This window comes from Myxocyprinus asiaticus, chromosome 9 (genome assembly GCF_019703515.2).
Source record: "Myxocyprinus asiaticus isolate MX2 ecotype Aquarium Trade chromosome 9, UBuf_Myxa_2, whole genome shotgun sequence".
NCBI classification, from domain to species: domain Eukaryota; kingdom Metazoa; phylum Chordata; class Actinopteri; order Cypriniformes; family Catostomidae; genus Myxocyprinus; species Myxocyprinus asiaticus.
Window position 1 is genome coordinate 52,846,110 of NC_059352.1, and position 23,685 is coordinate 52,869,794.

At 40.8% G+C, this 23,685-nt stretch overlaps 1 protein-coding gene across 3 annotated transcripts in view; it reads right to left on the bottom strand.

Annotated features, from left to right (window-relative positions):
• Positions 1 to 23,685, bottom strand: part of lyl1 (LYL1 basic helix-loop-helix family member) — a 41,104-nt gene that overhangs the window by 13,308 nt on the left and 4,111 nt on the right. For all 3 annotated transcript variants that reach the window (XR_007898075.1, XM_051706451.1, XM_051706452.1), the window contains exons 2-3: positions 18,816 to 18,968; positions 1,428 to 1,689 (exon numbers count right to left, since the gene is read on the bottom strand). The gene's annotated coding sequence lies outside the window, so the exon portion shown is untranslated. The remainder of the gene's footprint in view (positions 1 to 1,427; positions 1,690 to 18,815; positions 18,969 to 23,685) is intronic.

Genomic DNA, 23,685 nt, shown 5'->3' on the forward strand with positions numbered 1-23,685 from the left:
TTAAATAAATGCAGTGTTCTTCACTAGTTTCTGTTTATCCTAGAATCCTCGGCTTGCATTAATACAAGTGTTTGTCATGTTTTGTTCATTAAATCTGTCAGTTTAGCAGCTGTGAGGACTCTGTTTGTCAAACTAGAGACTCAGATGAACTCGTCTTCTTCTTGTTGTCATCCACTTCCCTTTCTGTCAGATCCAGTTTGATTTCTTCTTTTAAGCCAGCAGAGCGTTCACCTTCATCTCTCAACAGAACAACAGACTGATGCATTTCTAGAGAAATTTGTTTCTTTTTGACCATTTTTAAAACCAAAATTTGGCATGCAACTTATAAAAATGCAAGTGTGCTCAATACTTCCACAACTGAATAAAAATAACGCTGTTTTGCGATGTCATCTGAAGAGCTTCTTGAGGACCAAATTAGCACATTAGAATGATTTCTTAAGGTTTACATGACTCGGTATATTCCTAATAGACCAAAGAAATGACTGCTGAAAATCAAGGGTAAAATTTTTATTTTTAAATAAATACAAATGTGACGTGTTAATTTCTAACAGTAAAAATAATTTGCAACATTACTAATGATTTTGGCAATATTTTTGATCAATTTAAAGAATCCTTGGCAAACTTTCACTAATATTACTTCAGCCAAAATTATGGATTTAACTGTTGGCTTCCATGTTGAGTAAATATTGTGTAAAAGGATTGTGCATTTAATTTCAGCAATTTTATGTCTTCTTTGCTGTCATTAAATGAAGTATGGTGTATGTATCAGCTTTATATCAGCCGCTTTGCTCTCTCTCTCTCATTGGCAAACTAATATCAGTGGATCAATGTGATCAATACAACAGAACAGACAGAATGAATCCAGAATGATTCAAATCACACTTCTCTTTTTCCATCCTTTAAATGGCGACTGTTTTTCCTCCAAGTTTGCTTCCTTTTTCTGTCCAATTTAATAAACTTTATGAGTTTTAGTTTTGTCCATTATCTCACACAGAACTAAAATCTTCAGACGGTTAGTTCATGGACAGGAAACAGATTTCAATCTTCATCTGTCACGTTTATTCCAGTCGTTTGACAGTAATCCAGACGAGTCTTTCGGCAGCGTTTCTCTCTCTCAGACACATTCTACTTTCAATCTCAAGAGTTCATGTTCACGTTTGGACTTTATACAGATGCTGTTACTGCAGAGAGAATTAATGAAACACAAACTCACAGGAACTTTCAGATTCTCAAATGAGTTTCAGGACAATTAGTTTATTTCATTTTCATATTCAAGATGTCAATATTGCTTCAAAACAGAATAATGCCATTTATATGCTAATTAATGAACAATGATGATTCTGAACAATGAATTCATATTTAACAGTGACAGGAATCAAATATGTCTTGAACACAGTAATAGTTGTGATCTAATGTGAGACACTCACCGTGTTTACCGTCTCTCGTGTCCACTTGTCTTCAGTCGTATTGTCCGTTCAGTGATCTGCACGTCTTTCTCGTGTCTGTCTTTTCACACTTCCTTCTCTTTTCCTCTGTGAGTTTGTTCTCTGTGAGTGTGTGTTTCTCCAGCGATCACTCTGACGGAATGATGCCCATGTGTCTGTCTGTCTGTCTGTCTGTCTCTCTCTCCCCTCCCTCAACCTCTGACCCCTCCTGCTGACATTCTGCTCTAGTTGGCCACTAGTCGGACTGAATAAGTAGTGGATGAGAGACACACACAGAGAGAGAGAGAGAGAGAGAGAGAGAGAGAGAGAGAGAGAGAGAGAGAGAGAGAGAGAGAGAGAGAGAGAGAGAGAGAGAGAGAGAGTTGTTCTTATCTCAGGCCTGCAGGCAGTTTTTGACTCTTATCAGCATCACCATATTGTACAAGTACATCCTCCTGTCCAGAAAACTCTCTCTCTCTCTTTCACTAAGTCTTTCTCTGGTCAGTCTCAGACAGTGAAGGTTTTTTAATCGTGACCAAAAGGAAGCACAAACTTACATCACAATTGAACAACATTGTAAAAGTAGTCAGACACACACACACACACACAAACACACACACACACACACACACACACTCACACACACACACACACACACACACACACACACACTCACACACACACACACACACATGTTGGTGTGTCTAACCTTATGAGGACTCTCCATAGACATAATGATTTTTATACTGTATGAACTATAGATTCTATCCCCTAACCCTAACCCTACCCCTAAACCTAACCCTCACAGAAAACTTTCTGCATTTTTACATTTTCAATACAACATTGTTTAGTATGATTTATAAGTGATTTGAATTATGGGGACACTAGAAATGTCCTCATAAACCACATTTATAGCATAATACCCTTGTAATTACCAGTTTATAACCTAAAAAAAGTCCTCGTAGACCACTTAAACCTGCCCACACACACACACACACCCACACACACAAACACAGACACTCACACCCACACACACACTCACATACACACACACACACACACCCCCACACACACACACTCACACACACACACACACACACCCACACACACACACACACACACTCACATACACACACACACACTCACACCCACACACACACACACACACACACACACACACACACACTCACATACACACACACACACACACACACACTCACCCCCCCCACACACACACACTCACATACACGCACACACACACACACACACACACACTCACATACACACACACACACACACACACACACACTCACATACACACACACACACACACACACACACTCACACACACACACACACACACACACACACACACAGACTCACACACATACACACACACACACACACCTTAAACTTAATTGTTTGCTAGATTAAATATCTGGAACATACAGTATGTAACAATGTCAGGATACATGCCTGCATGTGTATACATACAATGTTATTTAAAGCTGTGATTTGTCATTAAATTAGAAGGTACCAGAAAATAAGTACCAGGATGAATTAGAGTAGCGGTCGTTTGGAAGGAGTTCGCTTGTGTCATAATGCCCCTGTGTTCCAAACGGAATAATCACACTCAGAAGGGCACTTTGAAGGGAGAACAATCCTGATAGTCATGTTGGAAGATAACCTCAAATGGAATTTCTGATAATAAAGACTTAAAAGTGAGTTCCGAATTTTTTGAGCCCTCTACTTCTTGGCCCTCCAAATATCTCACAGATGATGGTAAAGTTTTCAAAGGTAATAGGGCATAGAACGATCACTGAATGGAACATGCCCTAAACGAGATGCTTGGCGAGGTAATTAGGCCCACAGGAATCACCTGTGTCGCATGGACCTGTCATGGGTAAGTGGGTGGAGCCGAATGCTGGAGGAATCGTCACAGCATGGATGTAAGCAGCTGTTTATGTTCACTTACTCTGACGATGTGATTGGTCGGATTAAATGAACATGCTCCTCCCGAACTTTGTTATGAAACTCCATTATATATATTATTCTTGTTGCACTCTAATCTGTCTTGGCTAATACTTTTCTGATGCAATTGAAACTTTGTAATGCAGTGCTTTTCATACTGCTGTCTCCTTAAGATGAATCACTTATGTTGTATTATTCTGCTTTTGTAAGTCGCTTTGGATAAAAGCATCTGCCAAATGAATAAATGTAAATGTATTGAAAACACGTCAAATCTGTTTACTTTAATACATAATAATACAACTGGTAGCTCAGACTGAAAAACATTCATGTAGACACCTCAGTTGAACTTATTGAGCTCGATCTGTATAAAATTTACATCCGACTGAAAGGGGTGGTGTAGATCTTAAATAATCTGTAAAATTGAAGAATATTAGCTACACTATATTGCCAAAAGTATTCGCTCACCTGCCTTTAGACGCATATGAACTTAAGTGACATCCCATTCTTAATCCATAGGGTTTAATATGACGTCAGCCCACCCTTTGCAGCTATAACAGCTTCAACACTTCTGGGAAGGCTTTCCACAAGGTTTAGGAGTGTGTTTATGGGAATTTTTGACCATTCTTCCAGAAGCGCATTTGTGAGGTCAGACACTGATGTTGGACGAGAAGGCCTGGCTCGCAGTCTTCGCTCTAATTCATCCCAAAGGTGCTCTATCGGGTTGAGGTCAGGATTCTGTGCAGGCCAGTCAAGTTCTTCCACACCAAACTCGCTCATCCATGTCTTTATGTACCTTGCTTTGTGCACTGGTGTGCAGTCATGTTGGAACAGGAAGGGGCCATCCCCAAACTGTTCCCACAAAGTTGGGAGCATGGAATTGTCCAAAATCTCTTGGTATGCTGAAGCATTCAGAGTTCCTTTCACTGGAACTAAGGGGCCAAGCCCAGCTCCTGAAAAACAACCCCACACCATAATCCTCCCTCCACCAAACTTCACAGTTGGCACAATGCAGTCAGACAAGTACCGTTCTCCTGGCAACCGCCAAACCCAGACTCGTCCATCAGATTGCCAGATGGAGAAGCGTGATTCGTCACTCCAGAGAACGCGTCTCCACTGCTCTAGAGTCCAGTGGCAGCGTGCTTTACACCACTGCATCCGACGCTTTGCATTGCACTTGGTGATGTATGGCTTGGATGCAGCTGCTCGGTCATGGAAACCCATTCCATGAAGCTCTCTACGCACTGTTCTTGAGCTAATCTGAAGGCCACATGAACTTTGGAGGTCTGTAGCGATTGACTCTGCAGAAAGTTGGCGACCTCTGCGCACTATGCGCCTCAGCATCCGCTGACCCCACTCTGTAATTTTACGTGGCCTACCACTTCGTGGCTGAGTTGCTGTCATTCCCAATCACTTCCACTCTGTGGAATATTTAGTAGCGAGGAAATTTCACGACTGGACTTGTTGCACAGGTGGCATCCTATCACAGTACCACGCTGGAATTCACTGAGCTCCTGAGAGCGGCCCATTCTTTCACAAATGTTTGTAGAAGCAGTCTGCATGCCTAGGTGCTTCATTTTATACACCTGTGGCCATGGAAGTGATTGGAACACCTGAATTCAATTATTTGGATGGGTGAGCGAATACTTTTGGCAATATAGTGTATGTCAACCTTTGAATCTTTCTACTTTCTCAATCAAATTCAAAAATACCTTGTGTACATGTACAGTGAACAGTGCTTTTATGAATTCCACTTTGAAAATTACACCATACACTGATGATCCAAAACATTATGACTTATATGCTGTTGGTCCTCCACATGCAGCAAAAACAGCACCGACCCGTCAAGGTATGGACTCTACAAGACCTCTAAAGGTGTCCTGTGGTATTTGGCATAAAGACATTAGCAGCAGATCCTTCAAGTCCTGTAAGTTGCGAGGTGTAGTTGCCATGGATCAGACTTGTTGGTCCAGCATATCCCACAGACTTGTACCTGGCCTGCAATGATGTTTAGGTAGTTGGCATGTGTCAAATTGACATCCACATGAATGGCCGGACCCAGAGTTTCCCAGCAGAACATTGCTTCACAATGTTCTAGCAGAAGGGAGCTTCACACTCCCTCCACCGGCTTGTTTTGTTCCCAAAGTGCATCCTGGTGCCATCACTTCCCCTGGTTAATGCCGCACATATCCACGGCTGTCCACATGATGTAAAAGAAAAAACAGGACTCATTGGACCAGGCGACCTTTTTCCACTGCTCCAAGGTCCAGTTCTGATGCTTGCATGCCCATTGTAGGCGCTTTTGACGGTGGACAGGGGTCATCATGGGCACTCTGACTGGTCTGCGGCTATGTAGCCCCATACACAGCAGGGTGCGATGCTCTGTGTGTTGTGACACATTCCTCCCGTAACCATCATTAAAATTGTCTGTGACTTGTGCCACAGTAGACCTTCTGTTGGTTTGGACCAGATGGAATAGCCTTCGTTGCCCTCGCGCATCAATGAGCCTTGGGCACCCAACACTCTCTCACCAGTTTGTGGTTTGTCCCTCCTTGGACCACTGTCAGTAGGTACTCACCACTGCTGACCAGGAGCACCACACAAGCCTTGCTGTTTCAGAGATGCTCTGACCCACTGGCCATAACAATTTGGCCCTGGTCAAAGTCGCTCAGGTCTTTATTCCTGCATTCAACACGTTGACTATAAGAACTGATTGTTCGCTTACCATCTAATCTACCCAGACCGTGACATGTGGCCTTGTTAAGAGATGATCAACGTTATTCAATTCACCTGAGAGTGGTTATAAAGTTTTGGCTCATCGGTGTGCTCACCGCAGGAACCTCATTTACACAAAGTGATGGCAACACACGTCATTAAGTGTAAGAATGTGTGCTCACACTGTATATTCTTCAGGGCTCATATGTTCTTTCATGACATTCAATAAAGCAAAATATATATATGTATCATTCTAAAAAAAAAAATCCATTCTGCATCTCTAAACAACTCTCTTCTGCAGTCTTTAATTTGTACTCTCATCCAGAGATATCAGGTTGTTAGAGGAGGAATGGGCATGAGACTGGATGTTGGGACGTTGCTTCTAATTCTCTTTGTTTGCTGAGTAAAGTGACTAACATAATAAGAAAGTAAGAAGAAAGCTTTTCTTAGATATTCATAGATAAGTCAACAAAGCAAAAATGGCAATTGTCGACTTTAGTGCCATATGCTCACGGTGGTTTTCTCCGCTTCTTCAGAACATGATGACTGACGCTCTTCAGATGTGCACAAGTTTTATTCAGAATACATGTTATGCACATGTATACAAATATTTGTATTGGATTGCAAAGTTTAAGGTACATATAAACTGTATTGCTGTCAGATTGAATTTGTATTGTCTGAACTAATTTCACATGCTCAAAGTCTAGTGTGTCTAGTGTTTACCTTTGGCACCACAATGCAGGGTTGATTCTGCTCTGGAGCATGCTTTTATAACCCATCATTAGTGTCTAAATGATTTCACTTGTGTGTGTGTGAAGCAGCTGTGATACGGTTGATTGACTGTAGTTTGCTGTTACGTCTGTGGAGATTTGCTTCAGTGTTAAATTAAGACGGTGAGTTTAAACCGCACTGAGAAAGACTTCTCTCTGTTTCCAAAAATATGCCACGAACATTCAATGCATGAAAGACCCTTTGCATTTGAATGTCTTTAACAGTGAACATGCCCTTTTTTATTAGTTAAAGCTGAAGTGTGTAACTCTTTCAGTGTTAAAATACTTTGTCCTTTCCCAACTTAATATGTAGAAAAACGATAAGTACTGTAAATTGGTAAATTTTCTCAAACTGTAAATGCTGACCCATTAACATGCACTTAAGAAAATGGTTTATTACAGGGGTTTTGCAGAAAGTGGTGTTCTGAAACATCATGTAAACGAGAATGCCATAGTCTTTATAAGCAGGACTTGAATTGAGAGGGGATGTGTACGGATGGCATCCCCCTTGTTGCAAGAAATACCAAAAAGCATCCCCCTTGTAAAACCACCATCCCCCCTTACCATCCCCTTCAGATTAATTGTGTCATGTATTACTTAGAACTAATCATGCAAGTAAAATATTTAATTTTCTACATTTGATAAATAACAGACTTTAAATAACGGTGATTTGCTGGTCAGAATTAGATTTCGACATGTGTAAAGTTGACAGATTTCTATAGGTGAAATCCCCCTATCAAATCTTGTCATTTGTACAGTTAGGAAATATTTTGCAAGGTGATGCTTTTGACACGCAATCTGGCAACTATGAGCATGCAAGCTCTCTCTTCACTGCGAAAAGGCGCCGGTTTTCTGAAAACACTGGCAGGTATGTCGGAGTATAGTGATGGGTTGATTTGTCCTTCCTAAGGTAACGCAAGTTTTCGAAAGTTTCACGCACTTTCAAAAATGACCAAGGGAATAGTACAAGGAAATAAAGTCTTTCTTAAAAAAAAAAAAAAAAAGAGAACAGAATGTAAGATTTTGCTATTACAAGTGTTCAGTTGCAACGTGTACGTTTTTAACAATTTTCAGGGTTTCGCTTATAAAACGCTTTTGTGTGTAGAACAACTGTTACATCACTGTTTAAGCATCCTTCATAGAAACAGCCCAAACTTCCTTTACTTGTTCAGTTATTGGAGTAGAAAAAATGCGTGTCTGTAACAGTGGGTGCGCGATCTAGAAAAAAAGCATTTTATAAATATATATAAATATTACTTTGAAAAATGTGTTTGAAAACTTTTTGGAAATTATTGATGAAATTGTTTATACTCTCATGTATTCAAGGTGCAAAGAAAGTATGATATATATTTTTTACTTGATGGTTTTACCACATGACAATTTAAAGTTTTAACTATTTTTTGTAGAATATGCTATAAAGGTTTTTCAAAAATTAATAAAACAAAATTGGACACAAAGATTACATTTCTGAAAACATGACACAAGTGTTTAAAACTAGATTTTTAAATGATTTCAAATTTTAACACCATTGACAAACTTATTTGTCAATGACCTCATAAGTATTAGACCCCCCCCCCCCCCCCCAAAACAAAAAAAAACCTTTGACAACACCATCCCCCTTGATTTTTTTACAAATCGATCACTGCTTATAAGGGATTATAAGAGAAAGCTGTTTAAAACACCGAGGCTTCTCCCGGAGAATGGGCCTTATATAGCCATATAAACAAACACATGTAGGGTTCTTACAGTAGAAAGACCAGACATGAATTCAACATTTCTGGGGAGTACAGTAGGAGAGGGGAAATCACACACAAAATCAGCTCGAACACACCAATTTAAAAAAGACAAATGCTGTTCCTCACATCTGCATATGCACTTGGGGAATCCTGGAGTATGAAGTAAGAGGGAAACCCACAATCACTACATATTGTGGCAGCAAACAAAGAATTTGAACAAAATAGTGAAGTCTTTCTTGGATGTAATGTTCATCATTTACATAAGCGTCACCAGAAAATTACATGCTGTGGAAAACGAGTAAAGGAAGCCTCGGACCAGGGAATCAATTTGGCCAGAGAAGTGAAGGATATTCGGCGTGAATTGCTGAATGTGTCGGCAATGCTGGCAAAGGTCGTTGCTGACTTGGAGGCCCTTGCTGTAATACGTCAATCGATCACTGCCAAGGAGACGAAATTCACTGATATGGTTACAAGAGTGGCGGAGGTCGAGAAACGGATCGATTATCTGGAGTTATCGGAGAGGGGATTAGCTGCTAATCAGTAGATTTGGAGCACCTCTCGAGAAGAAGGTCGAGATATGGTGAAATTTCTGGATGGGCTCTTTCTGAGTCTGCTCGACATAACAGGCCTTAAACTGGAAATTGGGCAAGCTCACTTGGTTCTGGCCCGGAGATCTGTGGAGGGAGACAGGCCCGATCAATTCTGGCCAAATTTTTTAGACCATCCGATAAGATCTCGTGTTATGTGAGGCAAGGAGTGAAGGAAGGCTTTCTTGGAAGAACCACAGCATTTTCTTGTTCCCGGACAGAATTCGACAAGAGAGAAACGTGATCGATTCAATGAATGCAAGAAACTCTTACATCAATGGAAGGTCGCTTTTGCTCTGATGTTCCCGGCCATATTGAGAATAGATGCTAAGGATGGACGTAAAACATTTACATGCCCACAGCAATCATTGTCCTTCATAAATTCAATGGAGTAAGTAAGTCATTTGGTGATACTCATGTTGCAGCCAAGTGGACTGACTCACTGAACATCCACTTGACCGTCCGAGGAAGCTGAGCACCTTTTCTTTTTTTTTTTTTTGCTGGTTCCACCTAGTGGCTGGAGTTGTTTTGTGTAGCAGCACTCCTTCGGGACAGTGTTGTGGATGAATCTGCACATTCTTTGTGCTTACGCCTCCTATTAGTTGGAGTTTGTTTTGTGGAGTATTTCTTGCAGGACATTGGAGTGATTGGGTCATCTGTTGCACTCATGTAACAGTTGAATGGGCCAGCTCACTGAATTTTTTGTGCTGGTTCTGCTAGCGGCTGGAGTTTGTTTTGTGGAAGAACACACCTTCGGGACAGTTAAGTGGATGAATCTACACATTCTTTGTGTTTATCCCGCCTATTGGCTGGAGTTTGTTTCATAGATTATCTGCTGTTGTGTAATTCTGTCTTACAAATTTTGTATAGAAACACCGGACTTGAGCAATCTGACGGCAAAGTTGTCGCGGGGGTTCTCGTAGGCGTACATGGACCGTTTGAGTGTAGAGGGATGGACACCAGTTGGCGCTGTCGTGCACGGGGTTAATGCGCACGTTTTTCTTTTTTCTGTTTGTTTGGTTCTGAGGGAAGTTTGGGGTTTTATTGTTGCAATAATGTTGGAATGTGGGCTTTTAAATTTTTTTTTTTAAGTTGCCACTTTAATGTATCCCTTTTGCAAAATTCTGAATTCCAACAAATGTTAAAGACTGAAATCAATGTTTACAGTATCCTCTGTGGGCGTGGCTTGGGAGGCACTTAAGACGGTTCTTAGGATCATACAGTATGCCTCATTCATCAAAAAATCCAAAGCACGAGAACTCGTGGAGTTGGAAGGGAATATTAAAAGCGCCGAGGCAGAGCTGAAGCGCCGAATGTCGTCTGATGGCCTCAGAGAATTGACCCAAATGAAATAAAGATATAATACTATTTTGTCACGGAAGGTGGAGTTTTGGTTATTCAGGGCAAGACAGTCATACTTTGAATCGGAGGACAAAGCAGGAAAACTTTTAGCTAGATATATAAAGCAGAGAGAGTCTTTTTCTATCATTCCCTCAGTGAAATCTGCTGGTAGTGAAATTTTTACCTCAGCCATTGATATTAATAATGCTTTTAAAGAATTCTATCTTGATCTCTGTAGTTCCACATCTTCGTCTACTGATGAAGATATTAGAAACTTTGTGGAACCATTAGAACTCTCTAAACTGACGCCTGAGCAAAAACATTCTCTTGATTCTGAGATAACCTTGGAGGAGCTTGATGAGCTAATTAAGGCCTTGCCTACAGGCAAGGCTCCAGGGGCTTGTTTGGTCATTGGTCTCTTCCACCTGAGAGAGCCCCTCCCTGGTTTTGTATTGTACAGGAAGTTCTTGCCCCTATTTTGCCATTACAAAGCCTTTCTATCAAACTAATCGGAGAAGTTAAGTTACAGCCCGTTATCTCGCATTTGCACTCGGTATGGACAAAAGTGTCCAGAGTGTTTAATTCGGACATTTATTTAAATGTTGCCTCGAGCCTATGGCTGAACCCTTATGTATTAATAAGTCCCCTTTCTGCTGGTTAGAGTGGATTGTGAGTGGGGTTACTACACTCGGTGTCCTATATGAGAGTGGAGTGTTGAGATCTTTTGAAAATTTCGTTCAACATTTTGGGATTCCCAGATCTCAGTTCTTTAGGTATTTACAGCTGTGCCACCTGCTCTGTACTATTTTTGGGAGTAGCATACACCCCCCCTAAAGCAGCAGATACTCTGGGAGAGGTGATTACTGCTTTTAGAAAAGGTCATGAGGCATCAGTGTATTACTCCTTGCTAATTCAAATGATCCAGAATGCAGCAGCACGTCTGGTCTTTAATGAACCAAAGAGAGCGCATGTTACACCTCTCCTTGTCTCTCTTCACTGGCTGCTGGTTGATGCACGTATCAAGTTCAAGGCTCTGATGCTGGCATACAGAACAATCACTGGGTCTGCTCCAGCATACCTAAAATCATTTCTGCAGAGCTACGTGCCCTCTAGAAGCCTGCGGTCGGCTAAGGAACGTCGCCTTGTTGTACCAACACAAAGAGACACCAAAACACTTTCCCAGACTTTCGGCTTCACCGTACCACGTTGGTGGAATGACCTTCCCAACTCCATCCGTGAAGCAGACTCACTTCCTGTCTTCAAAAAATGGCTAAAAACACATCTTTTCCGTGAGCATTTAACCAGTCACTAAAAAATAAAAATAAAATTAAAATTCTTGTTGCACTTTAATCTGTTTTGAATGCTACTACTCTGATGCTAGTGAAACTTTGTAATATGGCACTTTTCATACCACTGTCTCCTTAAGATGATTCACTTATGTTTTCCTCTTTTGTAAGTCGCTTTGGATAAAAGTGTCTGCCAAATGAATAAATGTAAATGTAAATGTAATTCAGTGTCTGGGGGATGGAGTTTTATCTTCTATCAAGAGATTATGGGAGAAAGATTTAAACTTGGTATTGGAGGAGGAAGAGTGGGCTAGGATTCTAAAAAATGTCAAGTTTACATCTAGAGATGCAAGGGTGATTTTATTGGACCCCCTCTAGATTGTATAGGCTTGGTCTTAAAGACACACCCACCTGCTGGTGATGCCTATCAGAAGATAGAGAACCAACCCATGTGTTTTGGTGGTGTGTTAAGATCCAATCATTTTGGTTGAGGGTTCAGAGTTTTATGTGTGACGTATTGGGCACTCAGATTTCATTTTGCCCCAGACTCTGTATTTTGGGCGTTGGGGCAGTCATAAATATAGGGAATAAACACATAAAAAATTGGGTTCTGACCAGTGTTATGATTGGCAGGCAAATTATTTTAAGGGGATGGAAGTCGGATGGAGCGCCCTCATTTCAGGAGTGGTGTGCAGAGATGGGAGGGTGGCGGCTTTCGAGGATGGGTCAAGCAGAAGGCTGGGGGTTCGGAATTTGTTTAATGGGAAATGGGGCAAGTACTTAGTGTTTTTGGGAGACTCGCGGGGAGGGGCTGTGGAGAGAGTAGTTTAGTTTTTAGTTATTTTTTTTCTTCTTTTTTTTTCTTGTGTGTGTATTCTTATTTGTTTTTTGTAATTAACATTTTTTATTGATTCAAAAAGAAAGCACAACAGAGAAAAACACAACATATACACACCGAATCAACATTTAACTTTTAACACTCATTAACATCCCTCTCCAAACACCAACCCCACCCTACCCCAAAGAACACCCCTGTGGTCACATAAAATAATACACACACACAAACAATGAAATAAAAAATAAATAAAAAATAAAATATATAATAAATATACATAATTAAACTAAACATCTCCCTCCTCATCCCTTCCCCTAGAGTCCTCCAAAACTACCAAATACCTACCCCACTTCCTGAAAAATAAGTCCTCCCACCCCAGCCTTCCATCTATCATCCTCTCATAAGCCGCCACCCTCCCCATCTCCGCAATGGTGGCGCTCCGTCTGACTTCCATCCCCTTAAAATAATTTGTCTTCCGATCATCACGTTAGTCAGAACCCAATTTTTATATATTTGTCACCCGAATTTATAACTTCCCCACCCCAAGTAAAATTTGAGTGTCCAGAATGTCACGCAAATAATTCTGAATATTTAACCAAAAATCTTGGATCTTAACGCTTTCCGAAAAAACATGGGTTATGTCTCCAACTTCTGATTGGCATCACCAGCATGTGGGTGTGTCTTTAAGACCAAGCCTGTATAATCTAGAGGGGGTCCAATAAAGTCTTTGTAAAATCTTAAATTGCATAAGGCGAACCCTTGCATCTCTAGATGTAAACTTGACATTTTTCAGAATCTTAGTCCACACTCCATCCTCCAATACCAAATTCAAATCTTTCTCCCATAATTTCTTAGTAGAAGTTAAAGCTCCATTCCCCATACTCTGAATTAATAGGGAGTAGTACACTGATGCCTCATGACCTTTTCCAAAAGCCGCAATCACCTCTCCCAAAGCATCTGCCTCCTCAGGGGGGTGTGTGCTACTCCCAAAAATAGTACAAAGCAGGTGGTGCAATTGTAAATACTTATAAAACTGAGGTCTGGGGATCCCAAAATGTTGGACCAAGTTTTCAAACGATCTTAACACACCACTTTCATATAGGTCACCGAGTGCAGCAACCCCCTTCACAATCCACTCTGGCCAGCAGAAAGGGGACTTGCCAATACACAATCTTGGGTTCTGCCATATGCTTGAGGCAATATTTAAATAAGTGTCCAATTTAAACAATCTGGATACTTTAGTCCATACCGAGTGTAAATGCGAAATAACGGGGTGTAACTTAACTTTTCCAATTAGTTTGATAGAGATGCTTTGTAACGGTGAAATAGGGGCAAGAACTACCTGTTCAATAACAAACCAGGGAGGGGCTCTTTCAGGTGGAAGTGACCAATGAGCCAAATGTCTGAGACTGAACGCATAGTAATAAAACAAAATCTTGGGTAGGCCTAGCCCACCTTTGTCAATCAGCCTATGTAACTTATTAAAATGCAATCTGGGACATTTACCATTCCAAATGAAGGACTTCGCTATGCTATCAAATTGCTTGAAATAAGAGAGGGGACATCTACAGGTAGGGACTGTAGCAGGTAGTTCAATTTTGGAATACAATTCATTTTAATAACATTAACCTTCCCAATCATAGATAAATGTAATGAATTCCACCTGCCCACATCACTCAAAAATCTTTTTATTAAAGGGTCAAAATTGACACTAACTAAATCAGACAAATTTGCTGGGAGTATCCTGGGAACTTGGAAAAGGAATTAATAATTCTGTGGAGGCAAGGCATAGATCTAGTAGATTCAGAGACAAATAATAAAATATCTTCTGCGTAAAGCAGAAGTTTATGCGCCACACCTCCCGCCACCACCCCTGGAAAATCATCCTCCTTTCTTATCGCGGCTGCTAATGGTTCCAGGGCAAGACAGAACAATAAAGGGGAAAGAGGGCAGCCCTGCCGAGTTCCCCTATCCAAAGTAAAATAATCTGAAATTAATCCATTTGTTTGTACCGCTGCTACAGGGTGTCTATAAGGTAACTTAATCCATCCAATAAAAGTATTTCCGAACCCATACATTTCCAAAACCTTAAAAAAATAATCCCATTCTACCATATCAAACGCCTTTTCGGCGTCAAGTGAGATGGCAGCGACTGGAGACTGATCATTCGCCACTGACCACATGATATTGATGAGATGGCTGATGTTATCAGAAGAGCTACGGCCCCGAATAAACCCCACCTGATCTATATGTATAAGAGATGTTATAACTTTACTTAATCGATTGGCCAGAATTTGTGACAATATTTTTACATCTAGTTGGATCAGGGAGATTGTACGGTAACTTTTACACTCACTTGGATCTTTGTCCTTTTTAAGAATCAGACTGATCTGAGCTTGTGTCATGGTTGGCAGAAGCTTTCCATTCTTTAATGATTCAGTATAAACTTCTAACAAAAGTGGAGCCAGTTCTGTAGCACAAGATCTAAAGAAATTCAGCGGCAAAACCATATGGCCCCGGAGCCTTGCCAGTAGGTAGGGACTTAATTACCTCATCAAGCTCCTCCAAGGTTATCTCAGAATCAAGAGAGTTTTTTTGCTCAATCGTCAGTTTAGGAAGTTTTAATGGTTCCACAAAGTTTCTAATATCTTCATCAGTAGACGAAGACGTGGAACTATAAAGATCAATATAGAACTCTTTAAAAGCATTATTAATATCAATGGCTGAAGTAAAAATTTCACAACCAGCAGATTTCACTGAGGGAATGATAGAAAGAGACTCTCTCTGCTTTATATATCTAGCCAAAAGCTTCCCTGCTTTGTCACCTGACTCAAAGTATAACTGTCTTGCCCTGAATAACCAAAACTCCACTTTCCATGACAAAATAGTATTATATCTGTATTTCAATTGGGTCAATTCTCTGAGGCCATCAGATGACAAACGGCGCTTCAGCTCTGCCTCTGCACTTTTAATATTCTCTTCCAACTCCATGAGTTCTCATGCATTGGATTTTTTGATGAATGAGGCATAATGTATGATCCAACCCCTAAGAACCGCCTTAAGTGCCTCCCAAGCCACACCCACAGAGGATACTGAGGACCAGTTGGTCTCCATATAAACATTGATTTCAGTCTTTAACATTTGTTGGAAATCAGGATTTTGCAAAAGGGATACATTAAAGCGCCAACTATATGATTTCTTTTTCTCTATATGTGGCATCACCTCTAAACCCACCAGGGCATGATCTGAGACTAAAATGTTTCCAATTGAGCAATCTGCAACAGATGAAATAAGGGATTTGGATATCAAAAAAAATCTATTCTAGAATAAATCTTATGGACTGATGAAAAAAATGTATAGTCCCTACCAGATGGGTTCAAAAGTCTCCAAATATCCATAAGACCAAGATTTTTACACATCTTGTGAAGCGTCAATGTTGCTCTAGAGGGTTTACACACTTTTGCTTCACTATGATCAAGGACTGAGTCCATCAAAATATTAAAGTCTCCTCACAATATTATATCATGAGGGGTGCCAGCGGCTTGCAACATCCCTTCAAGATCTATAAAAAAGCCCTGATCATCAGCGTTAGGTGCGTAAATATTAGCCAAAATCAATCTTTGCCCTTGAATTTCTGCTAAAACAATAATGACTCTTCCTAATTTATCTTTAGTCTGTTTGAGACATTTGAATTGTAGATGTTTATTTATCAATGTAATGACTCCCCCTGCTCTTACTCGAGCCAACACTAAAAAAAAACATGTCCACCCCATGTCTTCCCAAATTTTTCAGCTTCCTGCGGGGAGAGATGTGTTTCTTGAAGAAACACTATATCATATTTCTTACGTTTAAGAAAAATAATAAACTTCCTTCTTTTTATGGGGTGCCCCAACCCATTCACATTCCACGTGGAGAGAGATAGTACACTCATATTAACATTTGACATATTGATATAATAAAAAAAATTAATTGTGTGTGAAAAACAAAATTATACAGACCACATTCCCCATTAGTGAAACAATCAACCACGAACATCCCCCGAACAAAACAAACAGAAAAAAGAAAAACGTGCACATTAACCCCACGCACGACAGTGCCAACCAGCGACAATCCCTTTAAACTCAAAAGGTCCATGAACGCCCACGAGTCCCCACGACAACTTTGCCATCGGATTGCTCAATTTTGCCTCACAAATTACATAACAAAATACTTTGTAAGATAAACGCAGCAAATAGGAAGCATGAACACAAACAATGTGTAGATTCATTCACAGAACTGTCTCAATGGTGTGATCATCCACAAAACAAATTCCAGCTGATATAAAACCGTTCAGATTCCTCGGACAGACAAACGAATGTTCAGTGAGCCGGCTGTTATGAGTTCAGCGGATGACATAATCATTCCAATGTCTCGTAAAAAAACTCAACAAAACAAACTACAGCCAGCAGGAGGAATAAGCACGAAGAATGAACAGATTAATCCACAGCTGTTCCAGTGTTATTCAATAGAACAAGCTCCAGCCGCTAGGCGGAACCAATACAAAAAGAAACAAAACCGGCATCCCTGTTCCCCGGATGATCGAGTCAATTCACTCGGAGGCCGCATAAACGTATATACCATGACTTACATAATCCGTCGACTTCATAAAAAACATCCTTTGTGTGAGCATGTAGATATTTTGCGGTCATCTGTAATGCCCACTCTCAATCTGTCCGGGAACTTCAATGCAAAAGTAATATTTCATCAATGCAAAAGTTTCTTTAAGGAAAAGTGTTATTCACAAAACAAGCTGCAGCCGCTCGGTGGAACCAATGCAAAAAAAAACAAAATGTCGCCCAGCTTCCTCAAGAGTAAGTACAGCGAGTCAGGCCCACTCACATGAGAAACATCCAATAGTTTACTCAGACATTGATTCTATAAAAGATATTGCCTGTTTTGGACATGTAAATACTTTGCAACCGACCTTCGTTTCTATTCTCAGTTTGGCCGGAAACATCAGAGCAAACGAGATCTTTTTCTGATGTAAGAGTTTCTTACATTCCTTGAACCGATCGCGTTTCTCTCTTGTCGAACTCGCAAAGTCCGGGAACAAGAAAATATTATGGTTCTTCCAAGAAAGCTTCCCTTTGCTTCTCGCCTGGCACAACACAAGATCTTTATCGGATGATCTCAGAAATCTGGCCAGAATCGATCTGGGCCTGTCTCCCTCAGCAGATCTGTGAGCTAGCACTCTGTGAGCTCGCTCGATTTCCAGCTTGTGGCCTGTTATGTCGAGCAGACTCGGGAAAAACTCGTCTAGGAATTTCACTATATCAATGCCCTCCTCATGCTCAGGAATTCCAACAATTCGAACGTTATTCCTGCGGCTTCTATTCTCAAAATCTTCAAGCTTTTCAAGGAGATGTTCCAAATCAACTTTGGGCGTGGGTGGATTAGCGGCTAATTCTCCGAAGATTCCAGAAAATCAATTCCTTTTTCAACATCAGTCACTCTTGTACCTAACTCAGAGAATTTTATTTCCATCGCCGTAATCGATCAACGTATTACAGCGAGATCCTCCAAGTCAGCAAGAATCTTCGTCAACATCACCGACATGTTGGACAACTGACGCTGGATTCCTTCTCCCGCCGCGCCATCCAAATCGAGTCCCCGGTCTGTAGGCCTGTCGGGGCTTTCATCCTGAACACGTAAGTGTCTTTTAATGTCTCCAGAGCCTGAGGATTTTGACTTCTTTGCCATGTTTTGCAACAAAGGACAAATGTATAACTGGGTATTTCAAAATTCACCAGATTATAACATGAAAATAATAAAAAATTCAGCAAAGTGCGCAGAGCTCGTTGCTCACACGTCTGCTCCTTGCATGGCGTCACGTCATGTATTCTTATTTGTGACCACAGGGGTGTTCGTTGGGGGTCAGGGTGGGGTTGGTGATTGGGAATGGGGAGGGGTAATAGTGGGGGTTAAATGTTAAATGTTGATTCAGTGTATATATGTTGTGTTTTTTCTTTGTTATATGTCTATGAATCAATAAAAAATGTTAATTGAAAAAAAAGCATCAACTCCTGGGGCTAATTGTCACAAGGGCTATAAGTGTGTAACTCTTGTTTTCTCTAGTAGTGTTTAAGTTGAAGAGAAATCGTGCTGCATACATACGGTGTTTGTGCACTCGCCATGTATGCATGCGCTAGCATATGCATCAAAACCAAAGTAAGGCTCTTGGTGGAAGTTTCTGTGCTCTTCAGGAAGCAGAAGACAGCTGTTGACAAACACCAAATGTGTGTTCTTATGTTCGATATCATCATCCTCCTGTGAAGAAAAAAAGGTTGTTGAATCTACATATCGCAGCACATCTCAAAACTCACATAGATGCATTCTACGTCCTCCTGTTCTTCCAAGTTCGTTCGTTCATTCAAGGTAGCAAGACCTGTTTTTAATGTCTGTTCTTTGTATCTTTGTTCTTAATATAATTTACAAAATAGCTGCTTTCATACTGTGGCGTTCACATCTTTTTGCTGTGAAATCTTTGCTGATTTTGATAAAGTAAAAGTAACAATAACAGCTTGTGCTTGTTTAAAAAACCATACAGTATTTTATAGAAAAATCATCAAATAGGAAACATCAGGCTTTTGAGGGATATCACTCAATCATTATACATGCCTACCACAATAAAAAACACAGAGCTTTGAAAATACTGATGTATCATTTTGATAAAATAAAGTGGGATAAGTGGGAACTGATATTTTAATGTTTGTTTCTATATGCAACCTGCTCTGTCATTATAAAAACCTCATTCAAGCTACAGGTATTATAATGTCATTTTACTATAACCTTATGAGAGCCTGCAAAAAAAAAAAAAAAAAAAAAAAAAAAAGGTTTTACAATTTAGCATTTTTTAAATGTCAATATAGTGTTAGGTACATAAAAAACATATGATTATAATTGTTTTTTTATATATATACAGTACTGTGCAAAAGTTTTAGGCACTTGTGAAAAATGTTGTATTGTGAAAATATTTTCAAAAATAATGCCATAAATAGTTTTCATTTATCACTTAATGTCATACAAAGTCCAGTAAACATAAAAAAGCTAAATCAATATTTGGTGTGACCACCTTTGCCTTTAAAACAGCACCAATTCTTCTAGGTACACCTGGACACAGTTTCTCTTGGTTGTTGGCAGATAGGATGTTCCAAGGTTCTTGGAGAATTCTCCACAGTTCCTCTGTCTATTTCAGCTGTCTCAATTGCTTCTGTCTCTTCATGTAATCTCAGACTGACTCGATGTTCAGTGGGGGGATCTGTGGGGGCCATGACATCTGTTGCAGGGCTCCCTGTTTTTCTATTCTAATCTTTTCTATTTGCAAAAGTAATGTTTGGGAGTCTAACATTTATATTTCCTATTGACACACTAAAGATGAAGATATAAATAACCATCTGAAGTCAAATGCTTTTGTGAAACATCTTATGTGCCTAAGACGTTTGCACAGTACTGTGTATATTTTATTCATATTGTATTTGATTTGCTGAATTGTAATGTCACATGTCTAAAGATCAAGGAGAGAAAGTTGTCATGGCAAAATTCCCAAACATTTGATATCTCCAAAAAGACCAGCGAGTCATCTGATAATACAGCAAGATTAATTACGGTGGCCTGTCTGGGCTGAGAGAAACTTAAAGAACAAAAGTCATATACAAAAATCAATTACTGGATCTCAGGATGATAATGACCTTTTAAAGCCTAATGTATCAAAAAATATACAACAGTTAGTTCTGGTCCTCAAATCTGATTGGATGAGAGATGTTCCTTGAGTACTGATGTCTCAGCTCAGCAGTACTCAGATGCTTCACTGTTTGTGTGAAGTTTGTGTGATGCTTCACTCTGCTTGTGTTCATGGCGTTCTGTGTAATAAAGCTAGATAATGTCTTTTCATTCATCCCTGTGACATTAAAGATTGTAGCCAGCAGGTAGCGAAAAAAGACAATTTTTTTGTGTTATGAGCAAGTTGAATTGACGCTCATTTTAGTAGCCGCTGCCAGTCAGCGAGCGGTTTCTTTGAAGTCATCGGCAATTACTTCTCACTCCATGATCGCTCAGATTACAACAGCTGGAAAATACAGTTCAACTAACAGCGTCAGACTCAGCATTAAGGCTCATCACAGCTAAGAGACACAATATACAATGTATTCACACATTCTTAAGGTGCTTATCTACCAGAGTTTCTGCGTTGGGAGCAGAATTCAGATGTAAACAACATTCAACATGGCGGAGGAGAGAAACAAACCTACTGCCGTGAAATACTCAGGGAAGACCCTGTTCAGGCGGCTATTTTTACACAGAGAAAATTATCTTCAGCAAGCTGACTAACACTAAAGATGAGGAATAGAGTTAAACAGCTATTGCTTTACTGTTCATCTCTGCTTGGAAGGTGCGACAGACAAAAGTAATCACACACTCTTAATTGCTCTGTCTCTCAAATGCTCTCTCTCTGTCAAACACACATACTTGTTACTCCAAAAATTTGTTAGAAACAGCCCAAGCCGTTGTTACTAGTTCTAAAGTGACGCTTTCGAATTAATAATGGAGGATTGTGCACATCTTTTGAACTAGCAACGGCAGATCCTGATCAGTGGTGTAAGAAAGTAGTTCCATGCACAGCTGTGTTCTTTTGTGACAGTTCATAGTTTTTCCTCGTTTTATTAACTTATTCCTTAAACTGTTGTACAAAAGAAATATTACACTCGTGCTGTATGGCCCTAAATCAGCACAGACGTGATTACCTGCGGCCAAATCTCAGCGCTCTTGCTCGTGTGATATTGCTTTATTTTACACAAAAATAAAATAAAATAAAAACATGTATCCCATACAGGATACAAAAACAAAAAATTGTGTTATGTATATATATATATATATATATATATATATATATATATATATATATATATATATATATATATATTTAGATGTTGTCTATAGATTAAAAAAATGGCTCCATTTAAAAAAAAAAATTCTGATTATTATTTTATGTTTTATTAAACTAATATTGGTCTGATAAACAAGTGGAGGTGTGGTGACTCAAGCCGTCTCCTCTGTGAAGAGAAACCCACATTTGATCTTCTCATTGACCACTGGAGAAATACATCTTAATCTGACAGATGAGCAGATGATGACAGGTGTAGATTCAGTGTGTGTGGATGAAGAGAGATCTGCAGAACATCTGGAGGAACACTGTCATTGTGATGGACTCAGAACCAGCTCAGAACCAGAAGTGTCCAACATGACCTGCTGTTCTGCTCTGATGAACATTCATGATAAACGATGTAATGATATAGCAGTTCTGGTAATGAAGTGGTTAATGTACAAGTCAACTGCAGTTGACTTTTCAGTGTGTGTCTGTGTGAAACTCAAACTGATGGAAACTAATTATAGCAGCAAGTGATTCATCAAGAGGAAAAATGGAGCGATTGTTTGAATCATGAGGAGTCGTCCGCTTATTGTCTCTAAAAACACACGCAACAAGCAGTGAAACTCAGTGAATGACTGTGTGTGTGTGTGTGTGTGTGAGTGTGTGTGTGTGTGTGTGTGTGTGAGTGTGTGTGTGTGTGTGTGTGTGTGTGAGTGTGAGTGTGAGAGAGAGTGTGTGCGTGTGTGAGTGTGTGTGTGTGTGTGAGTGTGTGAGTTTGTGTGTGTGAGTGTGTGTGTGTGTCTGTGTGAGTGTGAGAGAGAGTGTGTGTGCATGTGTGAGTGTGTGTGTGTGTTTGTGTGTGAGTGAGTGTGTGTGTGTGTGTGTGTGTGAGTGTGGGTGCGTGTGTGTGTGAGTGTGGGTGCGTGTGTGTGTGTGTGTGTGAGTGTGTATGTGTGAGTGTGTGTGTGTGTGTGTGTGTGTGTGTGTGTGTGTGAGAGAGTGTGTGTGTGTGTAGTGTGTGAGAGTGTGTGAGAGTGTGTGTGTGTGAGTGTGTGTGTTTATGTGTGTGAGTGTGTGTGTGTGTCTGGCAAACAACCCCCTACCTCCTCGTGGTGCCGGAAGGGCAACGCTGTCGTGGACAGTGCTGTAGGGGGATGTCCAATTCCGACTGGCCTTTCCCCTCATGGCATTTGTAACCACCACAGCGGCTAAATGGGCGCTCTGGACAGGTGCGAGGGGCTGGTAACCCCTCCACCTTCAATTAACTACCACTAAACTACGATGTAAAGAACTAATTAAGCTTGTGCCGGAGGCCTCGGGGGGACAGGCATCTATGACATCTCCTGGCCAAACCCCATTTGGCAGAGCCAGGAGACTGAATTCTTACCCTCGGGGCTCTTCCAGAAACAACAAAAAACCACTTCGGATGGCCACGTGGAATGTTAGAATGCTCACTGCAGAGGAGAGGCTGCCACTCCTCTGTCAGAAGCTGGACCGGTACCGCCTGGATCTCTGTGGTATTCAGGAGGTCTGGTGGACCGGCTCTGGCTCCTGCCACCATGAGGGGTGGACAGTCCTCTACTCGGTGCAGGAGACTGCCAAACAACAAGGAGTGTCTCTTCTTCTGAACAAAAGAATGAAGGGGGCGTGGGAGCATGGTGGTGAGGTATGGGAAGCTGTAAGCACCAGGATACTTTGGGCTCGCCTTCCCATCAACCAGAGGCAAGGAGTGTTGGTCGTGGTTACTTATGCCCCCATTGAAGACGAACATCCGTGGAGGGATGCAGGCAAGGCCGATGAGTCAGATGCCTTCTATGACGTCCTGTCACAGGTGCTAGCTAAAGTGGCCCCTCGGGATAGAGTCATCTTGTTGGGTGACTTCAATGCCTGAGTTGGCCAGGATGCTGGCACCTGGTCTGGAGTGATTGGAAGGCATGGGACAGATCGGCTCAATAACAACAGCAGGAGGCTGCTAGATTTGTGTGCAGCCCATGGGCTTGTAATTACCAACATGCTGTTCCGGCATCAACGCATCCACACTACATCATGGATGCATGCCGGGTCCAAGCAAGAACATCTGCTGGACTACATAGTGATGGAACAGCGGTTGCGGGCACATGT